The 24534-nt window shown below is 32.1% G+C and overlaps 1 protein-coding gene across 9 annotated transcripts in view; it reads right to left on the bottom strand.

The window, feature by feature from the left end:
• Window positions 1-24534, bottom strand: part of LOC127709457 (uncharacterized) — a 378921-nt gene that overhangs the window by 47695 nt on the left and 306692 nt on the right. The gene's annotated exons all lie outside the window — the stretch shown is intronic.

Here is a 24534-nt window from a genome sequence, read left to right as displayed (position 1 = left end):
GAACAAGAATTGGAGCGACCATGATTTTGGGTGAAAGGACAAGAATTTCGAAAAGAGGGGGGATGAATAATCTGGGAAATATATTTTGCCATTTTTTTGTCGGGGAGCAAGGGGGATGGAAGTAGAAGTAAGGGGAGAAAATTTTAGAGTAAAAGGGAAGGGAAATGGGAGTTGGGGAAAGGGAGTACACGGCAATCATGGACTCCTGTCCGAGGGAAGTTATAGGGTACCCCACATTACTAGTCATTACACGTTAACGATAAATATTTTTTTCTCCATTTCACCCTAACGTGGCTACGAAATTAGATTTTACGAATGACGATATAAAATCAAGACTCATTTTACGCTAACGGTAGCGCATAAACAGATAAAGGACATTGTTGATGCTGGAAATGACCACCCCCTCCTCTTTGACTGTTTGACACGAATATTTTTCAAAACAGGCTATACATGTTCACATCTTACCAGTAAAGGGTCAAATAAACACATAAATCAGATACCAGCCATAACGATTTTACATAGAACAGAAATTAAGCCCATGCAAGGTTTCAGCCGCAGTGATTTTCTAAAGTAGCGAGTATTTTGAGATAACCTCCACTTTGTATTTTACGTGATACTGATAACATTTGGCTGTCTAATATATTAAAATCTATGTTTTCTTATGTAATGACTCTACCTTCATCGTTGTCTATTCGCCACTATGTCTGTTATTCATGTACATGGTCGTATTTATCAGTGCAGTATTATGTTCAATAATGGCGATCCTGAAATTTCTGTTGTCCGAGTATGGCGCCAAATTAGAGGGAAGCAACTCGCGCCAGACAAAATTACCGTATTTCAACAAAATAATAAAAAAATCGCTTTTTTATAACAAACAGTAAAATGTTAATCACATTAATATTCAGCTATCGTCCATTGATATAATTACAAACATTATTTTATTAAAGACATCAATAAAAAATTCACAAGAAAGTAATAAATGGAGTGCATTGAAATCAGCCCTCATGGGGTAGAGGGGTTAAACAAAAGCTCGTAACTTTTTTAAAAGCCTAGTGACCCCCATTTTATTTTACCTTAAAATAGTCGAAAAGTTGATAGCTTTGACATATCCGTTTTTAAAAAAAATCTACCGGGAAAATTTTACGAAAAATCGATTTAACCAATATTTTTAGCCTAAAAATGAAATTAGAAAATGCAAAATTTAGACATAAATCTGAAAATAAAAGGATTTTTAAGTCTAAAACAACCATGGGGAGCATTTATAATTAAAATTTAATTGTTTTTACACATAATAATCATACTGACATGGTTCTAAAAGTCTTTGAATTTGATGTAGTCGTTATTGTTGAAAGGGTGGAAAAGTTTGAAAATAGGGTCAAAATCGCACATTTCGCTTCCATTTGAGGGGAAAACGAGTCTAATGACCCCCTTTTTTCTTTGCATTTTTGGATTCAGCATGAACAAATCTACAAAATATGTGAAAATAAAAAAATTCTACAGGGGGTCTTTATTGGGGTGAGCCACCTCAATAGAAAAATCATACACACTAATTTCCTGTTTATGATCCCAAAGTCTTAGTATGCAACGATCCACACTCATTCAATCTAAAAATACACTAGATATAACAACCTATATATTTAGACGTCTGATCTTAAAATTTACCGATTGTGTGCTATGACCTGTCTTGACACATTTGACATGTCTAATGTCAAATTGCAGATGATGAAAATATAGCATTAAAGTGATTGCTTTTTGCGATACAGACATAGTCGTTATTGCTCCTTTTCATAATCATGCAATTTCTCCAGTTTTATTGCTTATAATATCTGAGAAAAAGACCAAACCATAAAAAAAAAAACGTTGTCAAATGAACCATGAAATTGATCTTAAGATCAGATGAAACCTACCAGTTGGACATGTACACCTTACAATCATTAAATTCTCACAATAAAATTGACATAATACTTATAGTATCTGAGATATGGATTTGTCCACGTAAATTTAACTGATGCATAAAATGAGGTCGAGGTTAGGTGAACCCTATCTGATGGACATTTAGACATTGCAAGGAACTCAAATACCAAATTTTGTTATCCTATTATCATAAGTGAGTATTTCACTTTACCAAATTTTTTTTCAAGCAGTCACTGAACCGTGAATATGAGGTCAAGGACAATGGAAATATGACAGACGAAAAATTCGTCACATTAGGTATCTGTATACAAGGTATGAATCATCCAGGTCTTCTTTACATTTTTTTTTTTCAAAAGATAAACACAAGCGCATTTTTGTAAAAGAGTTTGGAATAACTTTCTTACATAAGTATGCTGCAAATTTGTGTAACATTTCCTTGGTAATAATCATTTTTATTAGATTTACATGATTTTAGAAAAAAACTGCATTTTTGAAACATATTAATCTAATTAAAAAAAACTCATCGGTGATTTGTTCATATAAATTAGTAAATATAATCTCCATACATAATCAAGCCAAATGTCATTATAAAAAAGAGGTGTCAATGTACTCGTATTCAAGTTTATGGTTAAAATCACTCGAAAAATGCATGTTTTCCCGATATGTCACAGTTTGAGGTCGCGTAAAATAACATTTAACGTTAGCATTGTCATTACCTCCCCTGTAACAGTACAGATATGTGTTATTTAATTTATTAGGCCATTATTGTCTTTTAAAATTTAAAATGAAAGTAATCAACTATGACGTCATTTACATAATAACGTTGAAGTTATTAGAAAAAAAACCAACAAACCTGAAGCAAGATACATTTTATGGGATAGAATAAATTATTTCCCTGGTCTTAACAAGTCAACATCTGGAAGTCTAACGTGAGGTATAATAAAAACAATTGGTTACCAGGAGTCTGAATCAAAACCTTGCAAAAATTATGCATATTATTGATATAAAAGAACCAAGTTGTAATGTCTCCAGCGTTGCACATATATCATGTATATTTCATCTTTCCAAAGGCAATAACTGAGTCCAAGGATCGGGAAAATTTCTTAAGTCAATTCGGTCATTTTGTTGACTGATATTATGTAATCAGGATGTACTTTTCTGAGATTGGAGTTGAACTGCCTTATATTTTCCAGCTCGCCCGAGATGTCAGTATCTTCTACTTTTACTTCTACTTCAGCCGGATAATGGCCAAAATCATCAAATTGAAAATTTTGCAATTACATCGTTTTCACCCGTATTCTACCTTGAGACTTTGAAGTTCTAATTTTAAAATTTTTCCTCCGAAAAATTTTGCCTTAATCCCCCTCTCAATCCATGTTCAAGAAATGACAGGACAAGAACTCATTTCTTCTTATTCTTCTGCATATTGTTCAATTAATATATAGCTGCACGTGGGAATCAGGTGAAAACACTGCCTAGTAATAAGAATATATTCTCCACCAGTATTCATAATTGACATACCACTTTTTACCACCCTCTAGTCCTTTAAAAATTAAAACTGTCATGGACTTTAAAAAACTTTGATTTAATATTAAAAAACTCTTAGCTGCAACTATCTTAATAGAAAACTTCATCAAAACTCTACAATTAGCAGATTCTGAACTATAAATCTGAAATTGTTATAATAAAAGAAAGGTATTGAAATTTAGTAATTTGATGAAATAATAGAACATTCATAATAGCATATGTTGAAACATGTGTTTTTACTGAGTTTCGAACTCATCAGAGATATTTCTTATATAAACCTTTGATATCAAATTAATGAAAATCTGGCAATTGTACACATTAGAGCGCTTACAATGCAATTTCCCATACAATTAAGATTAACAAGCAGCATATAACTCTTTTGAAAATAGTTGATCTACACTGATTTTGGAACTTGTTTTGAACATTGCTGACAAAGACCTTTCATATAAATTTATTAAACATTGTACATGTAAGAGTGCTTACAATGCAATTTCCTATATTATTAATATTTCCAAGGGGCATTACACTTTTAAAAGCATTTGATTGGCACAGATTTTTGAATTTGTCCAAGACATTGCTGATATAAACCTTTTGGCATAAATTTCTTAAAAGTCTGTCAAGAATTTTACATGTGAGAGCGCTACAAGACTAGACTGACAGACAGATGCCAAGTATTTATATTGTCCTTCCAACGTGTTGCGTGAAGGACAAACAATCATAAACAAAGTAACAACCATCTTTCACACACTAGGAAAGATTGTGATTAGATTTAATCCAGATACACTTGAGAATTTTCTACACAAATGGTAAAGCAACCCCATTACAAGGAATTAATGATTTCTAAACTTTTTTTGTAGATCACTACTTTATGATAATTTATTCTATATCAATTATAGTTTACAAGATAATTGCAATCAAAGAGCTTGATCTCTCTAAGGAATAAGATTGCCATTGTTTCCATTGATATTAGTATTCTATCTAAAACATAACTCAACTTATAGTAAATAATCATGTCACTACCACAGCTCAGCTTAAGACCTCTTCTGAACATTTGAAGGTCCCCACTATGTATTGGTTACCTAAACTACACAGCAAACGTAAAATATCGTTTCATCTCGGCCTCTAGTAAGTGTTCTACTACTAATCTGTCGGTGCTTTTAACGCGTTCCTTAACTACTATCAAAGAACTCATCGTTAATTTTTGTAATAAAACATATGAAAACTGTGGAATTAACCATTTTGGGAGTGTAAACAATTCTTTGAATGTTTTAGATAAATCACGTGCTTTTGGTGGTCCTTTTGATTTGGTTGACAGTGTTGACTTTTCCACTCTTTATACTACACTTCCACACAATCTAATCAAAAGTTTTCCTATCTAATTAAACGGTCGTTTGATAAATCTGGTTGCAAATTTATTTCCTGCAACTCATTTAAAGCCTTCTTCTCTAATGAGAAAGGTAAATATGCTAAATAAACTTACTGGAGGTGTAATGAGATGATAAAGGCACTAATTTTTTCTCCTTGACAACATTTATGTACGTTTCGGCAATAAAGTTTATCGACAGATTGTAGGTATTCCTATGGGCACCAATTATATATGCCCCTTAAATAGCAGACTTGTTCGTTTACTGTTATGAATCACAGTTTATGGCTATACTCAGTAAAGAACCGTCTAAATTCCATTTAATTGATAAATTCAACAACACTTACCGTTATCTTGATGATATTTTTTTGTTAAATTATCGAGAATTTTCTTACTATACCGCTTAAATTTACCCAAAGGACTTTCTTCAAATAAATATAAAACCAACAGCAATAGCTGTCCTTTCCTAGATTTCGATATTTCAGTATTACACCAGAAACTCTATTAAAAAAATTATGACAAACGGGATAATTTTTCTTTCCCTATTGTTATTTTTCCATTTTTGGACGTGATGTTCCTTTGGCATTGTCTTATGGTGTTTATGTATCCCAAATCGTTCGCTATGCTCGTGTCTGTAGTGACGTTTTGAATTTTAATGAGCGTAATCTATGTATTACTAGTAAATCATTATGTCAGGGATTTCGTTACCACAAATTACTTAAACCTTTTACTAAACTCTTTCATAGATACAAAGATTTGGTCTGCAAGTTTGGCTGTACCTGTAGAAAACTTATTTCAAACAGAATAGCACATCCCTATTTACGACGATGTTGTAAACCGAGTCGAAAATTTAGATTCCATCCAGGTAATTTTATCAATCCTTTAAATAAACTTATTGTAAAAGGTTACCTATTTAACACAATAATTAAATCTTTGAATATTGTTTTCATTGGTATAGATATTGATTTTGTTATCAGTAAATTAAAACCATACTAAATATTACACATATGTACTTTCACGGTACTACAATCTGTCGATACCTATAGTTTGGAATTGCACAAGGTCATGTTTTTCTCTGACTGTTCATGACGTCTTTACACTAATATCATTGGATGTTGGATGTGTACTGATATATATTTTAGTCTTAAATACATGATTTTTTTAATTAGTTGTTATTGTCTTTGAACTAGCTGTCAGTAACTGCGAGTACTCTGAGATCTGAACTTGGTGTTTTTTGTTTTTGGGATGTACAAGTACCCGTCCACGTTCACTCTGTGTTTTTGTTAGATGTATTTCTATTTGTATCCATCTGATGAGTTAAGCCTTTTTCAACTGATTTTTATAGTTTGTACTGTTACACCACTGTCCCAGGTAAGGGTAGGGTTGAGCGCTCATAAACATTTTATTTTATGTTTAACCCCGCCACATTCTTTATGTGCCTGTCCCAAGTCAGAAGCCTGTAGTTAAGTGATTGTGGTTGGTTCATGTCTGTCATATTTGTTTTTCGTAAATTGTTTTGTTATAAATTAGGCTGTTAGTTTTCTAAATTGAATTGTTTCAAATTTTTCATGTCGGTGCCTTTTATAGCCGACCATACTGTATGGGTTTTTCTCATGGTTGATGGCCGTATGGTTGCCTATAATTGCTTCCTTTTTTTGGAGGATGGTTGAATCATTGGCAATCATACCACATATCCTTATCTTTATCTTGTGTTATACTTCATGGTATTTGTACATACCACACACGTGCGTTATCCTTACTGTGCCACACACCATTCTTATTTACTTTATGTTGTTGTGATGTTTTCGGACACCTCAATTTTCACGAACATTTTGAAATTTTGATAGAGCCACAGTGTAAGTTTTACTTTATAAACATTTTTTTTATTTCCTTTACTAGAAAGTTCATTCATCAATATTATTTTAACAACAATCTTAATTATTATATTTGTGTATGAACTTCGTAAACAATAACAACGGGTATTTATTATATTCATTTTTGTATATTTATCTATTTACGTTAATGACGGTAATTTAAATGTGTTATTGGTGGACCAATATTTGATTATTCACAGTATCTGTTCTGTTGCCGAGATTGACAATATTTGATGAGTCATAACATTAACGTGCATGTTATCAATCTCTGCTTTAACAATTTTAAAGATAATCGGAGTGCGAATGTGCTGTAAAGGCAGTTACCTACAGGTTTTGTGATTTTATAGCCCAGACTGATTATCATCAAAGAGAGGATAACAACATCAGAAATTCAGACATTTTCAAGTATTTTGGCATACAAAAGCAATTGAATATCTAGGGTCAATTCTGATTCTTTTTGTGCAATTCACATCTAAAGTTTATAAAAAAAAATACATTCCAGTTCCGCATTACGGCTTGGCATGAATTTATCTCAAAAACATTGAGTTATATGATGCATCTTCAAGTGTCCACTCTTTCCAAAACAATAGTTATTCTTAAAAAACAATCCTCCGAGCCAAAAAAAAATAATAATTCCAAGTATGACGCCAAGAAATGACCATGCCATTGTGATTGTAAATGTCCAACTCTCAAAAATCTAATACAACCATATTGTTGCTATGTTTGTTCGTAACTTTAGAAGGATGAAAAAGTTGCTTCAGATAGTGATTCAAACCAGGATTATGGAAAGTCCTATATTTGTACTAGTGGATTATTACTATGGATTTTACCATGTACTTAAGTTTACTTAGGAAAATATAAATGCCAACTTCAATTTTCAAGCCAAATTACTGTGATGTAATTTTGGACGATTAAATAAAATAACACAACTTTCAGTTAAACTTTATACTTAGGCTTGAGCATGTCTTCAGAAATGTCAACATTCTTTGAAAAATCAAGGTTAAGGCGCTCCAAAATATGCCTGGATGGCAAGAAAGTAGAGAAATAAAATATAATTTTTACGACATAGAGATGCCTGGGTTGGTGTAAAAGGAACATTGTCTGGCACGTCAGCAATTCTTAACGACGATAATAGAGTAAATGAATGGTATGGGTAACCTGTTACTCTTAAATAATGTGCATATAAATTATATATACTTCACATTTGTAAGACTTGACCACGTTTGGCATACAAGCCTGCTGTACTGGTTTGTGTTGTTTCTGTCTTTTAAACGTTTCAAGAGTTGGTAAGTGGTACCATATTCCCAAGATAAGTACTAAGTATGTAAATGGAACATTTTAATTCTATGAATTATATTTAAATCTGTCAATTAGGTATTATAAAAAGTAAAATAACAAAAATACCGAACTCCAATAAATATTCAAAACGGAAAGTCCCGTATCAAATGGCAAAATCAAGAGCTCAAACACACCAAACAAATTGAAAACAACTGTCATATTCCTGACTTGGTACAGGCATTTCCTTATGTAGAAAATGATGGTTTAAACCTGGTTGTATAGCTAGCTTAACATCTTACTTGTATGTTATTCCGAACCCTAGTCGATCGGATCAAAGTCATTTCGGCCCAAGTCAATCAAGCCCAACGTCGATCAGGCCCATCGTTGTTCCGGCCTTAAGTCGATCAGGCATTAGTCATTCAGGCCACATAGTAAAATATGAATAATTACTATAAATATTTAAGGTGTCTGTGACATACGGGATTCATGTAAGTGAAAATTGCACATGAACAATTTGTGTAAATGTTGCGTGATGAAAGGAATATTTTAGGAAACAGTATTGATGATTAATTACATTCGGCAAAGCAAACTTTAAACAAACAAGAATGTGTCCATAGTACAGGGATGCCCCACTCGCACTATCATTTTCTATTTTCAGTGGATCGTGGAATTGGGATCAAAACTATAATCTGGCATTAAATTTAGAAAAATCATGTCATAGGAAACACGTGTACTAAGTTTCAAACTGATTGACCTTCAGATTCATCACAAACTACCTTGACCAAAAACTTTAACCTGAAAAACTGTAACCTGAAGCAGGACAGACGGACAAACGGACGAACAGACGGACGAACAGACGCACAGACCGAAAAACATAATGCCCATAAATGGGGCAAAAAACAAAGTTTGTATGCATAAGCTTGGGTATTTTTACACAAACTCGTAAGATTCTTCAATAAACGTTTATCACTATCACTGTGATGGACTATGAAAATCAGATCGGGAAATAAGGACATTTTGGTCAGAAGTTTAGACATCCTAACAGGAGAACTTTTATCGATATGTTTTTGTTGTCGTTAATTAAACCGTCTGATGTAAAAAATATCTTTTTTGTGTGTATTTTTCGTCAATCTTATACCTGAATGTAATATATCATTTGTTGGCAGTACCCTTGTAGCCTGTCTATTTGAATGATATGAGTTGTAAGAATTATATAGAAGATTCTGTTTCAGGTTTTTTTTTATTGTTGATTGCTGATTGCTCGTAAATAAAGTACTATGATTTAACCTTTCCTTTGAGTACACAGAGAAAATTACAGCACAGGGTTTTATTCATGCCTCTATCGTTTTTTTTGTTTTTTTTGTTTTCCAAGTCATTGGCGTAAATATAAAAAGAAAGAAATATGCTATACATTTATAACATGGAAAAATGGTGAAAAAGTTAACAAACATGAACACAAGTTATGCATGGTTTTTACAAAAATTCCGTTGAAACAACGGTACATTGCCGGCTCATCATGTTCGACGAAAGAATTGTCCATTAGATTGACAAAAATTATGTCTGCAGTGAAAGAGGGTCTATAGAAATACTGTGAAACTGTTTACTCGCGTAGTGATATTAACCATATGTGGATTCTAAAAAGCTCTAAGGAACTTTTGGAAAATTTTAAATCTCAATCCTTCTCTGAAAATAGTTCTATCAAAACCTATGATTTTTCAACCCTGTATACTACCATTCCCTATGTGAAATTGAAAAATTGTTTAAAAGAAATAATCCACAATGCTTTTCAACATAAAAGTGGTAGCATACGCTTTAAATTTATTACTTTTGGATACCATACAGCATATTTTGTTAATAGTGATCAGTATGCTGGAGTTTCTTATTGACAACATATTTGTTGAATTTGGTGGTAGACTTTTCAACAAATTGTCGGCATTTCTATGGGAACGAACTGTGTGCCTCTCCTTGCCGACCTCTTTTTATTTTTATATGACTTTCTTCAGACAGTTGTCAAAAACCAGAAGACAAAAGAAGCCAGATCATCTTATTTCACATTCAGATATATTGATGATGTTCTTTCCATTAACAATCCAAATTTTCTAATTGGGTTTCATTAATATATCCTCCAGAACTAAAAATTAAAGAAACAACAAACACGGCTTCCTCTGCCTCATTTATGACTTATACCTCGAATTTGACATAAGCGGTCATCTCAGTACAAGAATCTATGTCAAATGATTTTATTTTGAAATTATTAATTTCCCCACCTTAGTAGCAATATACCAACTTCACCTGCATATGGGATATACATTCCCTAACTCATTCGATATTCAAGAGCTTGCAGCTGCTACTCAGACTTTGTTTGACGTCACCAGTGTCTGAGCAAAAAGTTGATGAACCAGAGGTATGTCAAAAACTTCACAAATACAACACGATGGTCTTGAAGTATAGATTCTAAGTACTGACGTTGTTTATCTTCTTAATAACGTGTTATATTATTCTTTCATTTGTCTTTGTAAATTATTACTTTTACTGTTTAGTCTATTTTGGAATATCCATTTGACGTGGCTCGGTACTTAAACTTGTACATCCCGTCATTGTGTTATTGTGCTATGGTAAAATTTTGTATTCTTATCTTTCGTTTTTGCTAATGTGTTTTGTCAATATGCCATTTTGTTTTTCTTTGTTGGCATATTTGCTTGATTTTGTAGTGATTCATTTGACGTGGCTCGGTGCTAGTACATCCCGTCATTGTGTTGTTGTGCTATGGTAAATTTTTGTATTCTTGTCTTTCGTTTTTGCTAATGTGCTTTGTCTATATATAAAAAAAAAGATGTGGTATGATTGCCAATTAGACAACTCTCCACAAGAGACCAAATGACACAGAAATTAACAACTATAGGTCACCGTACGGCCTTCAATAACGAGCAAAGCCCATACCACAGAGTCAGCTATAAAAGGCCCCAAAATGACAATGTAAAACAATTCAAACGAGAAAACTAACGGCCTAATTTATGTACAAAAAATGAACGAAAAACAAATATGTAACACATAAACAAACGACAACCACTGAATTACAGGCTCCTGACTTGGGACAGGCACATACATACAGAATGTGACGGGTTGAAACATGTTAGCGGGATCCCAATCCTCCCCTTAACCTGAGACAGTGGTGTAACAGTACAACATAAGAACGAACTAAACAAATCAGTCGAAAGAGGCTTAACTCATCAGATGGATAATAATACAAATACTACAAACACAAGTGGACGTGGCTAAGTACCTGTACATCCAAACAACAAAAAGACACTAAGAACAGTTCTGAGAGTACTTGTAGTTACTGACAGCTAGTTCAAAGCCACTAACAACCAATCAAAAAATCATGCATCTAAGACTAAATTATCAATCCGTACACATCCAACATCCAATGGATTTAGTGTAAAGACGTCATAAACAGTCAGAGAAAACATGACCTTGTGCATGCCAAGATACAGGTATCGACAAATTGTAGATCAATGAATGTGTATATGTATATAACAATAATATTTAGTTTGCTTTCTATATGCCTTTTTATTTGTCTTTGTTGACATATTTGCTTGTTTTTGTAGTGATTCAGATTATAACAAAATGTTGACTGCTGTACTCTTATTTTTGACATTTGTACTTATTATGTCGGTTTGTTTTGTTCACACGTACATCGTTTGTCAATATAATGGAATTGTATGCAATTGTCATACGAGTGAGAGGTTTAGCTAGCTATAAAACCAAGTTTAATCCACCATTTTCTACATAAGAAAATGCCTGTACCAAGTCAGGAATATGACAGTTCTTATCCATTCGTTTGATGTGTTTGAGCTTTTGAATTTGCCATTTACCTAGGGACTTTCCATTTAGAATTTTCCTCAGATTTCGGATTTTTGTAATCCTACTTTTTAATAGAAAATATGAATATGTCATTGTACCAAACACTGTTAAACATATTAGCTAAAGCACTTTCTATATATTACATTGAAAAGCGCTGGTCTCGGAACAATGGGTCATTTAAAAAGTGCAAGCTGACTTGGCTGCCTTTAATACACTATACTCTGTAATAAAGTAATACTGATCCTGGTAACAGTTTGACAATGTGTAGTTGTTAATCTTAACACTGAAGAGGCTGTGAATTGTCGTTGAGTCAATTTTATCCCTGATGCCTCCTTGGATCTTTTTGAACATGCTGAAGGTCATTTAATGTCTGCATTTGAATGTGAAATAATGAGCATTTCTTTGCCGAGTTGAAAGTTTATTTGATTTTTTTTAGGTATCAAAACCTTTCGGTAGATGTTTTGACAACAACTTTCCACTTTTCTATTAGTGCCTGAGTCATATGGAAAATTGACCTCCCCCCCCCCCCCTCCTGGAAAATTCAACCCCTGTATTTCCTTTATAGAATGTCTAAATATCTGAGTCTTTATCGGGGGTTCAGTCTACCTTGGTAGGGGGTTCAAATTTCCATGGCTTAGGTAAAAATGATAAAAAGTATATTTTCTAACCTGTTTTATTCCTCCCAAGTAGTTATTAATGCAATATTACTATATCACATACATTTTTTAGCTCGAATAACTATGAAAACATGAAATTTGAGTTCTATAGGGAAAGGGGCTTAGTTTTCCATGGTAGAGGGGTTCAATTTACTTTGGCTGAGACAGAACGTTAAAAATAGTTTTCTAATCTGTTTTAATCCTACCAAGTTCTTATTAATGCAATGCATTATTACTATATAAAATAGCTGGAATAGCTATTACAATTTGAAAATCTGAGGTCATAAAGGGAAGTCGATAAAAACTTACAAAATCAAACACGAGACTTTATCAACCCATGGAAAATAAAAAGAAAATTAACTTCATATTCTTCGCTTCGGACAGGTATTTTCCAACAAAAATGACGGGTTAATCCGGATTTTACAATTAGCTTAACCTAGAAAACACTGTTGCAGTAGACTTTTTTGTAAAATGAATTGCAGCGAATTGTCATTAAAACATATCTTGTACAGCACAACTGAGGCAAACACGAGTATGAAATGATTTTTTGTTGTTACCTGAATACAGATAAAACAATAAAGATAAAAAGAATAATATTTTAAGATAAAGATAAAGGTTGCTGTATGCAACAAGGTATCTTAAACTGATATACATTAAGCATAGAACTTGGATGTACAAAAACAAACATCCATCGCTAAAAATCTTTTGGTTGCTAGGCAAATACACATTACTAAAATAGTTGCTTATCATAGGATCTGTTGTCAAGCTATCACTAGGGCTGTATTCAGATATATGTATTAAAATATTTTTGTGATCAAAAATGCATTTCAACTTTATGTGCAAATAGATACTTAAAAAGTCTAAATAACGATGGTTGTTATGCAAATACTCTATCATATGTAGCTTCATAAATGTACATAGTATGCAGTTGCTAAACACAATAAGTGTAGTAATGCTATTGGAAGAAAAAAGTACCAAATTCATTCATATATTGAACTTAATTATCCTGAGTGGCCACGTGGCGTTAAAAATATATGATATACTGTTTAAGATAGTTTGACGAAAATCTTCTCCTTTGGTAGAAATTGCTTTGTTAGTTCATCATGTTCATGTGTTTCCATAGGAATCCCCAAAACTAATAACATGAAAAATGATTATCTGCACAAGGTTCTGATTCATATCTTTTGTTATTTCACATTTTCTGGTAAAAGATTATTCTCAGTCAAACTAAAATACACTTTGAAATGTACCTTCATTGTTTATTTATAACTAACCTGTTGTTGATTGATGAAAAGGAAAACTCTGGTTGTTATGATGGTTGTGATGATACAAACTATTGCGTTTAAAACAAAAGCAGCAGTGATATCTGTAACCGAGACCTGGTTTGATGAAACGATAACCAATACAGAGGCTAACATCCCTGGATACACTATCCTCAGAAAAGACCGTAACAGATGTGGAGGTGGTATGTGAATGTACATTAAAGAAAATCTTGCGTTTACACCAATAAATTTGGACGAAATGAACAATAATGATGAATTTTTGTGTATTGAATTATTATTACCAAAATATAAACCAATTTTTGTCGGGACTTGTTATCGACCCCCTCAAAATTGTAATTTTGTTGAGAAATTTGAAAATTTTTTGTCTCAGCTAAGAGAGGATTGTGAAATTATATTACTTGGTGATTTGAACATATGTTTTAAAGATCAGAGTGGATCACTGTATAAATCTTTTAATGAGCTTTTAAAATTGTTTGATTTAAGTCAAATTATTAAAGAGCCAACAAGAATAACAGAATTTACAGCATATGTAATAGATCATATTTTATGTAATAATACAGAGAAAATCTCTCAGTCTTGTGTACAAAATATTGGTTTTAGTGATCATTGTATGATATATTGTACTAGAAAATTAGCAAAATCTGTATATAATAAGCACAGTAATGTTAAAGTCAGATCTGTGAAATCTTATAATAAAGATGAATTTATAGCTAAGCTTACTAAAGCAAAATGGGAAAGGTGTTTCAGTGCCTCAGACATAAATGAGGCCTGGTCATTTTTTAAAGAAATTTTTATGGATATTCTTGACAGTGTTGCCCCTCTTAAAGAAGTTTGTATTAAACAAAGAACAGAACCATGGATGTCAGCTGAAATTTTGATAGATATTCAGCAGAGAGACAAATTTTTATCTGCTTTTAAGACTTCTAAAAATCCTGAAGATTTCAAAAAGTTTAGTAAACTTAGAAATCATGTTCAAAGATCATGCAAAACTGCAAAATCTGACCATTACAGCAGTGAAATTGAAGAAAATAGAAATAACCCAAAACAACTTTGGAAAAGTTTTAAAAATTTAGGATATCAAAAAGATCCTAAATCAAATCCTAATATAGTACTAAATATTGATGGGCAAAACTGTCACGATAACAAAAATATATCAAGTAATTTTAACATGTTTTTTACAACTATAGCTGCAAAACTGGTAGAAAAACTACCAACTGCAAAGGGTTTATATAGTGCCACTACAAATATTGTAAGATCCTTCTATGTTCAGAGAAGGAAATCAGATATTTTTTTTAACCTAAAGCATGTAACAGAGGAATTTGTGTATAAAGAACTATGCAGTTCAAATATAAGTAAGAGCAGGGGCCTAGATGGTATTCCAACAAGGTTTCTTAAGGATGCAGCCCCAATTCTGATAATACCCATTACTTTCTTGATAAATTTATCTATCTCTGAAGGTACGGTACCTGACGATCTGAAAATGGCTAAGGTCAAGCCCCTATTTAAGAAAAATGACAGACTTAAGCCTGAAAATTACAGGCCTGTTAGCATTTTAAGTATTGTTTCTAAAATTCTAGAAAAAGCTGCATATAAGCAACTTGAAATTTTTTTTATTTCAAATAATTTATTATTTGAGTTTCAATCAGGATTTAGAAGTTTATATTCAACTGATTCTTGTCTCATTCACTTGATAGATCACATTAAAGCTCAAACAGCCAAAGATCTTTTTACAGGCATGGTCCTATTAGACCTACAGAAGGCATTTGACACAGTAGATCACAAGATATTATGTGACAAATTAGAAGTAATTGGGGTTAGATCTATACCTTGGTTTGAGTCATATTTAACAAACAGAAAACAGGTTGTAAGTGTAAATGGGGTGATTTCAGAAGTGTGTAATATTACATTTGGTGTCCCTCAAGGTAGATTACTGGGTCTACTTTTGTTTTTGATCTATGTCAATGATGTTCAAACTAGCATCGACTCAGATTGTAAAGCTTTGATATATGCAGATGATACTGCAATTTTATTTTCCCATATCGACCCTGGGGTCATCTCGCATAAATTATCCAGAATGCTGGAATCATGCCATGATTGGTTAACTGACAATAAATTGTCCTTACATTTGGGAAAGACGGAGAGTATAATTTTTGGTCCTGGTCGAAAAATTCGGTCTTTAATACCGGGTGATTTCGCTATCTCCTGTAATGGTATTAATATTGAATCCAAAACTTTTGTAAAATATTTGGGAATAATAATTGATCAGTTTCTAACTGGTAATTTTATTGTCAACTCTAGTGAAAAAAGTCAATCAAAGGCTTAAATTTTTATATAGAAACAAAGATTGTCTAAATTTTCAATCTAGGAAAACATTGTGCTCCTCCCTGATTCAATGTCATTTTGACTATGCATGTGCATGCTGGTATGAAGGTATATCAAAACAAATGAAGAATAAACTCCAAGTGGCGCAAAATAAGATTGTGAGATTTACTCTGCAATTACATCCCAGAAAGAGTGTGACCTATATTGAATTTAAGAAATTGGGCTTTTTAAATATTAGTAATAGAGTCAAACAACTAAGACTCAATCATGTTTTTAACATTTTTAACAATATATGCCCAAATTATTTACATACTAATTTTGTTAAAAATGGAACATCTTTCAATACAAGATCTAGTAGTAAATACTTTTATATACCAGGAATTAAAGGGTGTGAATCCACCACTTTCTTTTATAATGGAATAAAAGACTGGAATTCGTTACCAGACATGATTAAAAGTTGCTAAAAAAAAATTTTGATGGATAAATTTAAATCCATCTTTAATAGTGAATTTGTTTTTTATTAATTATACTGGGGCTTTGACCATTTATCTGTGATAAATTCTAAATGATTTGTGCTTGTATTTTCTATGTGTCAACCCTTGGTGTAAACTGGAAGTCTCGTTATAAAAGGACCCCACTGGAAATAAGTTTTACTAACTTTTGTGGGTCATCCTAAGATATTAGGCTACAGTGAAAATCTAGTCAAGTTAAATTTCACTCATTATTTAATCTAGTATAATCATATTATCAAAATATCATGAAAATTAACATAATTTTATTTTTTATTTCTTAAATTGAAATTTTTAGTAAACTTCCGGGTGCGGGAGTTTCTCGCTGCATTGAAGACCCATTGGTGGCCTTTCGGCTGTTGTCTGCTCTATGGTTGGGTCGTTGTCTCTTTGACACATTCCCCATTTCCATTCTCAATTTTATGTATATCATTTTAGTGTCTATAAAATATGTCTAGTGCTATATTTGTGTCTTTGTAATATTGTGTATCTGTCAAATTCATGCCATTTATCTTGAATAAAAATATATATATAATGCATTAAAGATGGATATTATAGTAAGTTCTTTGAAACCCGTTGCTATGCAACCAAATGTTCACGTAAACACAAACTTTTCTATATTTTTTAAAAGTCTCTACGCATAGACTAATGATGAAACGAATATGAATTTTTTTGAAGAGGGGACTAAAAATGACGCTTATCACATCTGGTCCTTTTGCTCTTGATACTGTTGTTTGATAATACAATGCTACTGTTCCATGCAGTTTTAACAAATTTAATGAAGTTAGAAAAAAAAACACAATTTGAATGAAATTGTCAAATCTATGGTTAGCTGAGTTCATTATCATTCTTTTTAAATTTGTATCTAAACAGGAATAATTACAAATAAACACATATGAAGATTTTTTTTATATATCATGTACATTGATGTATATATAAACATGTTAAATTTTGATTCATTTGTATGTTTCGGAGTTTAGAGTGACGGCTATTACGTTTAACTAGTAAACATTATTGTGCAGGGGCCACATGAAACCCATCTCCATGTGCGGTTTTTCGATACGTTAAAGACCCATTGGTAGCTTTGGGCACTATTTGGTCGGATTATTGACTTTTAAACACATTCCTCGTTCTTTTCTCTTTTCGAAATGTATTTGACTTGAAAAAATTTGATCAACAATGAACAACAAGTGTGACTGGTTTGTTACACTGTTGATAATTTAGAAGACTCTGTCTGGTCTGAGGGGATGTTTGTTTTAGATAATCTGTTGAAACTACAAATCGTTTATCTATTATTATCGGTTATAATTGCATTTTTAAAAGTTGCTCTTTTTTCATTAGAAATCAAGCATTCAACCACATTGTACATGTTTTATATTCTATATCATTGCAGAGCTTTATTTGTTCATGACGATCTTCATACACACAACAACTGTTAAGTAAAACAATGAATCAATTAGAGATAAATACCCGATTCAGACTGAACATATTGTGTCTTATAATTACAACATTTATTCAAAACAATGGAAATAAAACTTCTACATTTCAATGGTATCACACACAATATTTTAAATGGCCTTATGAATCCTATTTATTTCATGATTTTTTTATATTGTTCAAATCATACCTGAAAATACGATAAAAGTAATAGTTGTCATTTTATGTCTCATAATGTCGTTTATAGTTACACAATTATATCTATTCAACTTGTAGTTAGCTATACCAACTCAATGCATGTATTTAGCACTATTTAAGAAGTTTTTAATTGAAAAAGGAAAGAAATTGGCATTTAACTATTAAAATAATATTAGGTAAACTATTATTTTGATGGATTTCATTGTCTCTTACAGTACTTGCAACCTTAGGCGTTACTGTTTGACGTGAACTTGACTGATCAGTGAATGATCGGTGACTGATGTTTGACTGATAGATGACTGATCGGTGATCGATGACCCATAGAATCCGTCAGATACGTCAAATAAGCTATGTGAGAGTTACCATGACAATGGTCAACGATCGATCAGTAAATTAATTATATGCACGGATCGTACGGATACGTATATAATTGAAATTCTTATGTGAAACGCACAGTATTTTCATGCGATAAACGCGCACCTCTACGAAGACACCTTTACTCGTTAATTTGTAATCAACTTGGTCGCAATAACACATAAAAAAATATATATAAATTACTTTTCACGCATTATATGTATTACTTCATATTCTTTCTCTTATAAGTGCACAATAATGTCTTGCTCAGAATGTTTCTGTATAACTAAAAAGCAAAAATAAGTACCCTATTCAAATGTTATGCATTTTAATGTCACTAGATGATGAAAATAAAAAAAGTTTAAGATACTTAAAGCTTTGTTTGGGTTGTTTACGAGTGCAATTATTTCTTTATTTTAATTGGAATCAGGAACTGTCGTTTGATTTTAGTACTTTTCTTTTTGTACATCAGGATTGATTGTTTTTCATAAAATATGCTGAATTTCTAAAAATATATATATGTATATCGGCTCCTGTTTTGTCCCCGCCGCAATTCATGAATTGGGTGCTGGGGACATGGAAATATTTGGCGTCCATCCGGCCATATAAGCACTCCCGCACTTACAATTTCCAAATTTTTATGAAATTAATATTAAGGTTTATATTAGCATTTTTTTCAGACAAAGTTATAAATCAGTGGCTATCAAAAGAGAGGCGAAAGATACCAAAGGGATATTCAAACTCATAAGTCGAAATTAAACTGACAATGTCAAATAATCTTAAAGACGTAATGTCCCTTTGGGAGAAAGATTAAATATGGAAAATTGCATTGTTAGCGCTCTCAAACTTTCATTTCCAATAGGAATTTTATTCAGTGTCTTGGACGAGTTCGAAAATAAACGAAGATCAATTGTTTTGACAGTAATTATATCCTTCTAAAGTGTTAAGTCAATTAAAAACTGCATAGTAAGCATTCAAAAGCCTCTATTTCTTGTCAGATATTAATGAAATTTATATCAAATGTTTGTATTAGCAATGTCTTACTGCAGCGGTGAAATCTTATAAATGTTTATTTATGGATTTCAATGCAACCAAAGAAGACACCTGGAAATATATCAAAATGAAGGAATAAATATTAAACTTATTTGTAAACATGCAGATAAAAATCGTTGGTCACATTTCCCTAAAAATGTTTTTTTTTTGCGATACAAATGTATATAGTTTACAAAAAAAAACACTGAAACACTAATATGTCAATTTCTGATATGAATCACAGCATCCCGTCTATATTTAAACATGCACATGAGAGTTTAAGACTTAAAGGATAAAAAATGACAATGAATTTTCAGATTGTTTCTGTTTAATTTATAACAAGCAAATAACTATTCGCTTCATTTGTATTCAATGTGCATATACACTTTGAAATATAGTTTATACAAAAAAAAAGTTCATTTGAAACATTTTTAACAAGTTGATCTGAAAATAAGGAGATGTGGTATGAGTGCCAATGAGACAACTATCCAGAAAAGTTCCAATGCAGTGGATGTAAGTAATTATAGGCAACCGTACGGCCTTCAACAATTAGAAAAACCCATACCGTATGGTCGGTTATAAAAGACCCCAAGATTAAAAATATGAAACAATTCAATTGAGAGAACTAACGGCCTAATTTATAACAAAACAATTTACGAAAAACAAGTATGACAGACATGAACCAACGACATCCACTGAACTGCAGGCTCCTGACTTGGGACAGGCACATAAAGAATGTGGCGGGGTTAAACATGTTTGTGAGCGCTCAACCCTCCCCTCACCTGGGACAGCTAAGTAACAGTACAACATGTACAACATAAGAACAAACTATAAAAGTCAGTCGAAAAAGGCTTAACTCATTAGATTGATAAAAATTGAAATACATCTAACAAGAACACAAAGTGGACGTGGACGGGTACTTATACATCCCCACAACAAAGAGACACTAAGTACAGATCTGAGAGTACACTCAGTTACTGTCAGCTAGTTCAAAGCAAATAACAACTAACAAAAGAGATCATGTATCTAAGACTTATATATCAATCAGTACACATCCAACATCCTACGGATTTAGTGTAAAAACGCCATTAACAGTCAGAAAAAAAACATGACCTTGTGCAATGCCAAGTATCGAAAGATTGTAGTACCGTGAAAGTACATATGTATAATATTTAGTATGGTTTTAATTTACTGATAACAAAAAACAATCAATATTTTTACCAATAAAAACATTATTCAAAGATTTAATTACAGTGTTGAATAGGTAACCTTTTAGAATAAGTTTAGTTAGAAGACTGATGAGCTTGCCCAGATCGTATCTAAATTTCCGGGTTCGATTTACAACATCACCGTAAAATTTAGGATGTTCTATTCCGTTTGAAATAAGTTTTCTACAGGTACAACCAAACTTCTATCCAAATCTGTATATCTATTGAATAAATTTATTCAAAGGATCGATAAGTTTACCCATATCGCATCTAAATTTCTGGGCTTGGTTAACAACGCAAATTTTAGAATGGGCTATCCCGTTTGAAATAAGTTTTCTACAGGTTTACCAAACTTCCAAACTAAATCTTTATATCTATGGAAGAATTTATTAAAGGTTTTAAGTAATTTGTGGTAACAAAATCCCTGACTTAATAATTTATTAGTAATACATAGATTACGTTCATTGGAATCCAAAACTTCACTACAGACATGAGCATAGCGAACGAGTTGGAATATATAAACACCATTATACGGTGTAAAATAAACATCATCGTCCAAAAGTGGAAAACTAACAATAGGGAAAGAAAAATCATCCGTTTTGACGTAAATGTTTGTGCAGAGTTTCTGGTGTAATACTGAAATACCTAAATCTAGGGAAAAACAGTTATTGTTGTTAATATTTGATTTATTTAAAGTAACTTCCTTTGTGTAAATTTCAGCAGTATATTCAGAGAATTAAATAATTAAAAAAATTAAAAAAATGTCATCAAGATAACGGTAAGTGTTGTTGAATTCATCAATTAAATGCAATTTAGACGGTTCTTTTTCTTGGCCATAAACTGTGATTCATAACAGTAAACGAACAAGTCTGCTATCAAAGAGGCTCTATTGGTGCCCATAGGAATACCCACAACCTGTCGATAAACTTTAATACCGAAACGTACATAAATGATTTTAAGCAGAAAATTTAGTGCTTTAATCATCTTATTACACCTCCAGTAAGTATATCTAGCATATTTACCATTCTCCTTAGAGAAAAAAGATAAATTTGCAACCAGATTTATCAAACGACCGTTTAATTAGATAGGACAACTTTTGTTTGATAACATTGTGTGGAAGTGTATAATAAAGAGTGGAAAAATCAAAACGGTCAACCGAATCAAAAGGACCATCAAAAGCACGTAATTTATCTAAAACATAAAAAAAAAAAATTCCATTGTTTTCATATGTTTTATTACAAAAAATAACGATAATTTCTTTGATAGTAGTTAAGGAACTCGTTAAAAGCACCGAAAGATTAGTAGTAGAACACTTACTAGAGGCTGAGATGAAAAGATATTTTACGGGTTTTTTGTGAAGTTAGGTAACTTATGTAGCCAATACATAGTGGGGACCTTCAAATGTTCAGAGGAGGCCTTAAACTGAGCTGTGGTAGTGATATGATTATTTACTATATGACTCTCTGTGGAGCGTACGGCCTTGAATGTAGTTGAATGTGTAATTTCATTCTTAAGGACTTCCGTGTTGTATTTACGTCATACCCCCATCAAATTGTTGGCTTCTTTTATCGGCCGGTACGAACACAAAACGCTTTGATAGTACTTGAATTTTGTTTTAATCCTAGAAATGGGCGTATTACTTACTCTTGTATTTATTTCTAAATTATTTTCGACATGTGATATGCGAATATCAAGAATATTAAGACATTTATTTAAACTTTTTGTAAGATTTCTCCTGTTTACAACAATTTTTCAGTTGGCCTTTAAAAGCTTGCTCTAAAATAGCGTTTAGAGAGTACCACTTTTTTTTTGTAAGTTTGACTGAAATGAATTATTTGTCAAACTAAAAGTCATGTGAAATCATAATTTTCACTGACAAAGGCAAAATACTTTTGTTGAAGCTACTGAAGTACTAAAATGCCCTTACTCATTCGGCCTGTACAACAAAATATCTATTGAAAACAACAAAGAAATTAACATGGAAAGCAAATCTTCTAACCATGATACTACATTTGTGAAGTTGATATCAGGAATAAATTATCATTTGATGGTTAAAAACATAAGGACTTCTTGATGTTGAAATTACTTGATAAATTTCATGCCTTACTTCTAAAGGAACATGTTGAAAATATAGAACGCATGAGTTGCATAAAAGTTTAACGTAATTAGCGAATTAATTATTATACAACCACACCAATGCCAGGGATGACATCGTATTCAGCAGTTCCTTATCTATTGATGATGTCATTAAAGCTTTTAATATACTATTTCATATATCTGAATTGTGTTTTCAGCCAGAGATGATAAATAGCAATAAGGATGGTCGGCACTAGTGTCGGCGTTACATTCTTGCTTACAATTGTTGAAGGCTGTACGGTTGCTTATAATTGCTTACATCTACATTATTTGGACTTTAGTGGATAGTTGTCTCATTGGCACTCATACCACATCTCCTTAATTTTATAAAGGAAAATCAGCCTGAAGTAAGGTTTGTGCGTGAATGTTTCCTGTACTGAACTTTGTCTATGTCAGTCATCAAACTTTTGTGACAATATCAATTCACGCATGACAGGTATCGATGATGATGATGCATGATCTACGTAGTAAACATTCAAATGTCTTTTAAAATTACTTACTTTACATATGACGCCTATTGTCCATTTTGCCTGTTATTAATGCATTTCTGTGAGTTACCACACAAAACTATTTCTGTTTCTTATGATAGGGGTGATCGGTTAAATTCCAGATATCCAATAACGCAAAGAAACATTGTTTAGATAAGTATATATTCAAACAAAAAATGTATACGAACTAATTTTGATGTTACAACAAAAATACCAGAGCTTTTGTCTGAAATTAAAATGTCAAAAACTGACGAAAATAGACAGTTGGACTGAAATCAAAATAACTTGTTTTAACCCCTCCTTTAATTGCCGTGAAAGGTTTGAATAATTACATGTTGTTTTTATGTAAATTGTTTCATCAAAATTTAAGTCAATCCTTCGAGCTGTATGGAAACAAAATGAAGTCATAAATGAACAAATTTGTAACCTAAAATATATACTTTCTTTTTATTTGATATATCGTACATGATTCATCAAAGCAAAATCAAATACTGTCTAATGGTTTTAAATATGTTTTATATTTCTTAAATAATACTGACATTTACAGATAAGACAATATTTGAAATATACAGTTGTTGACCGTGAACCATATTATGCAAAATTGCGACCACTTTTCAGGAATACGCCTGAATATGAGAAGTCACCATTTTCTCGTGTCAGGGCAGGGATATACGATTTAGCCTTGTGCTTCAGTGGGACATATATTGCATTCACCTTGTCCGTCCGTTCACTCAACAAATATGTCCGTCTCAGTTTTACATCTTCGGACACAAACTTCCTATTAGCCAATTCTTTACATTGTTTATTATGTTGAATGAACTTAAGCATCTTTGTGCAATGCCAAGCTATAGGTATCGACAGATTGTAGTACACTGAGAGTGTAAATGTGTATAACAATTACATTTTGCCAGTTCTACTAAAGAGCAATTTAGTGGTGATGTTTTGTTGGGAGCGCTTTTCATCTGTCAGACACCTACATGTACTTCCTATTTTTCTGTACTTTGAACTAAGAGTGAGTTATGCTGTGCGTGCCATAACGTGCTTCTTTGTTGGAATTGTTGCCCTGGACAGATAAAATATTCGCATGGATA

Source organism: Mytilus californianus, unplaced genomic scaffold, assembly GCF_021869535.1.
Source record: "Mytilus californianus isolate M0D057914Y unplaced genomic scaffold, xbMytCali1.0.p SCAF_7, whole genome shotgun sequence".
Lineage (NCBI taxonomy): Eukaryota > Metazoa > Mollusca > Bivalvia > Mytilida > Mytilidae > Mytilus > Mytilus californianus.
Note: the sequence above shows the minus strand (reverse complement) of the source record. Positions and strands in the feature narration are given on the sequence as shown.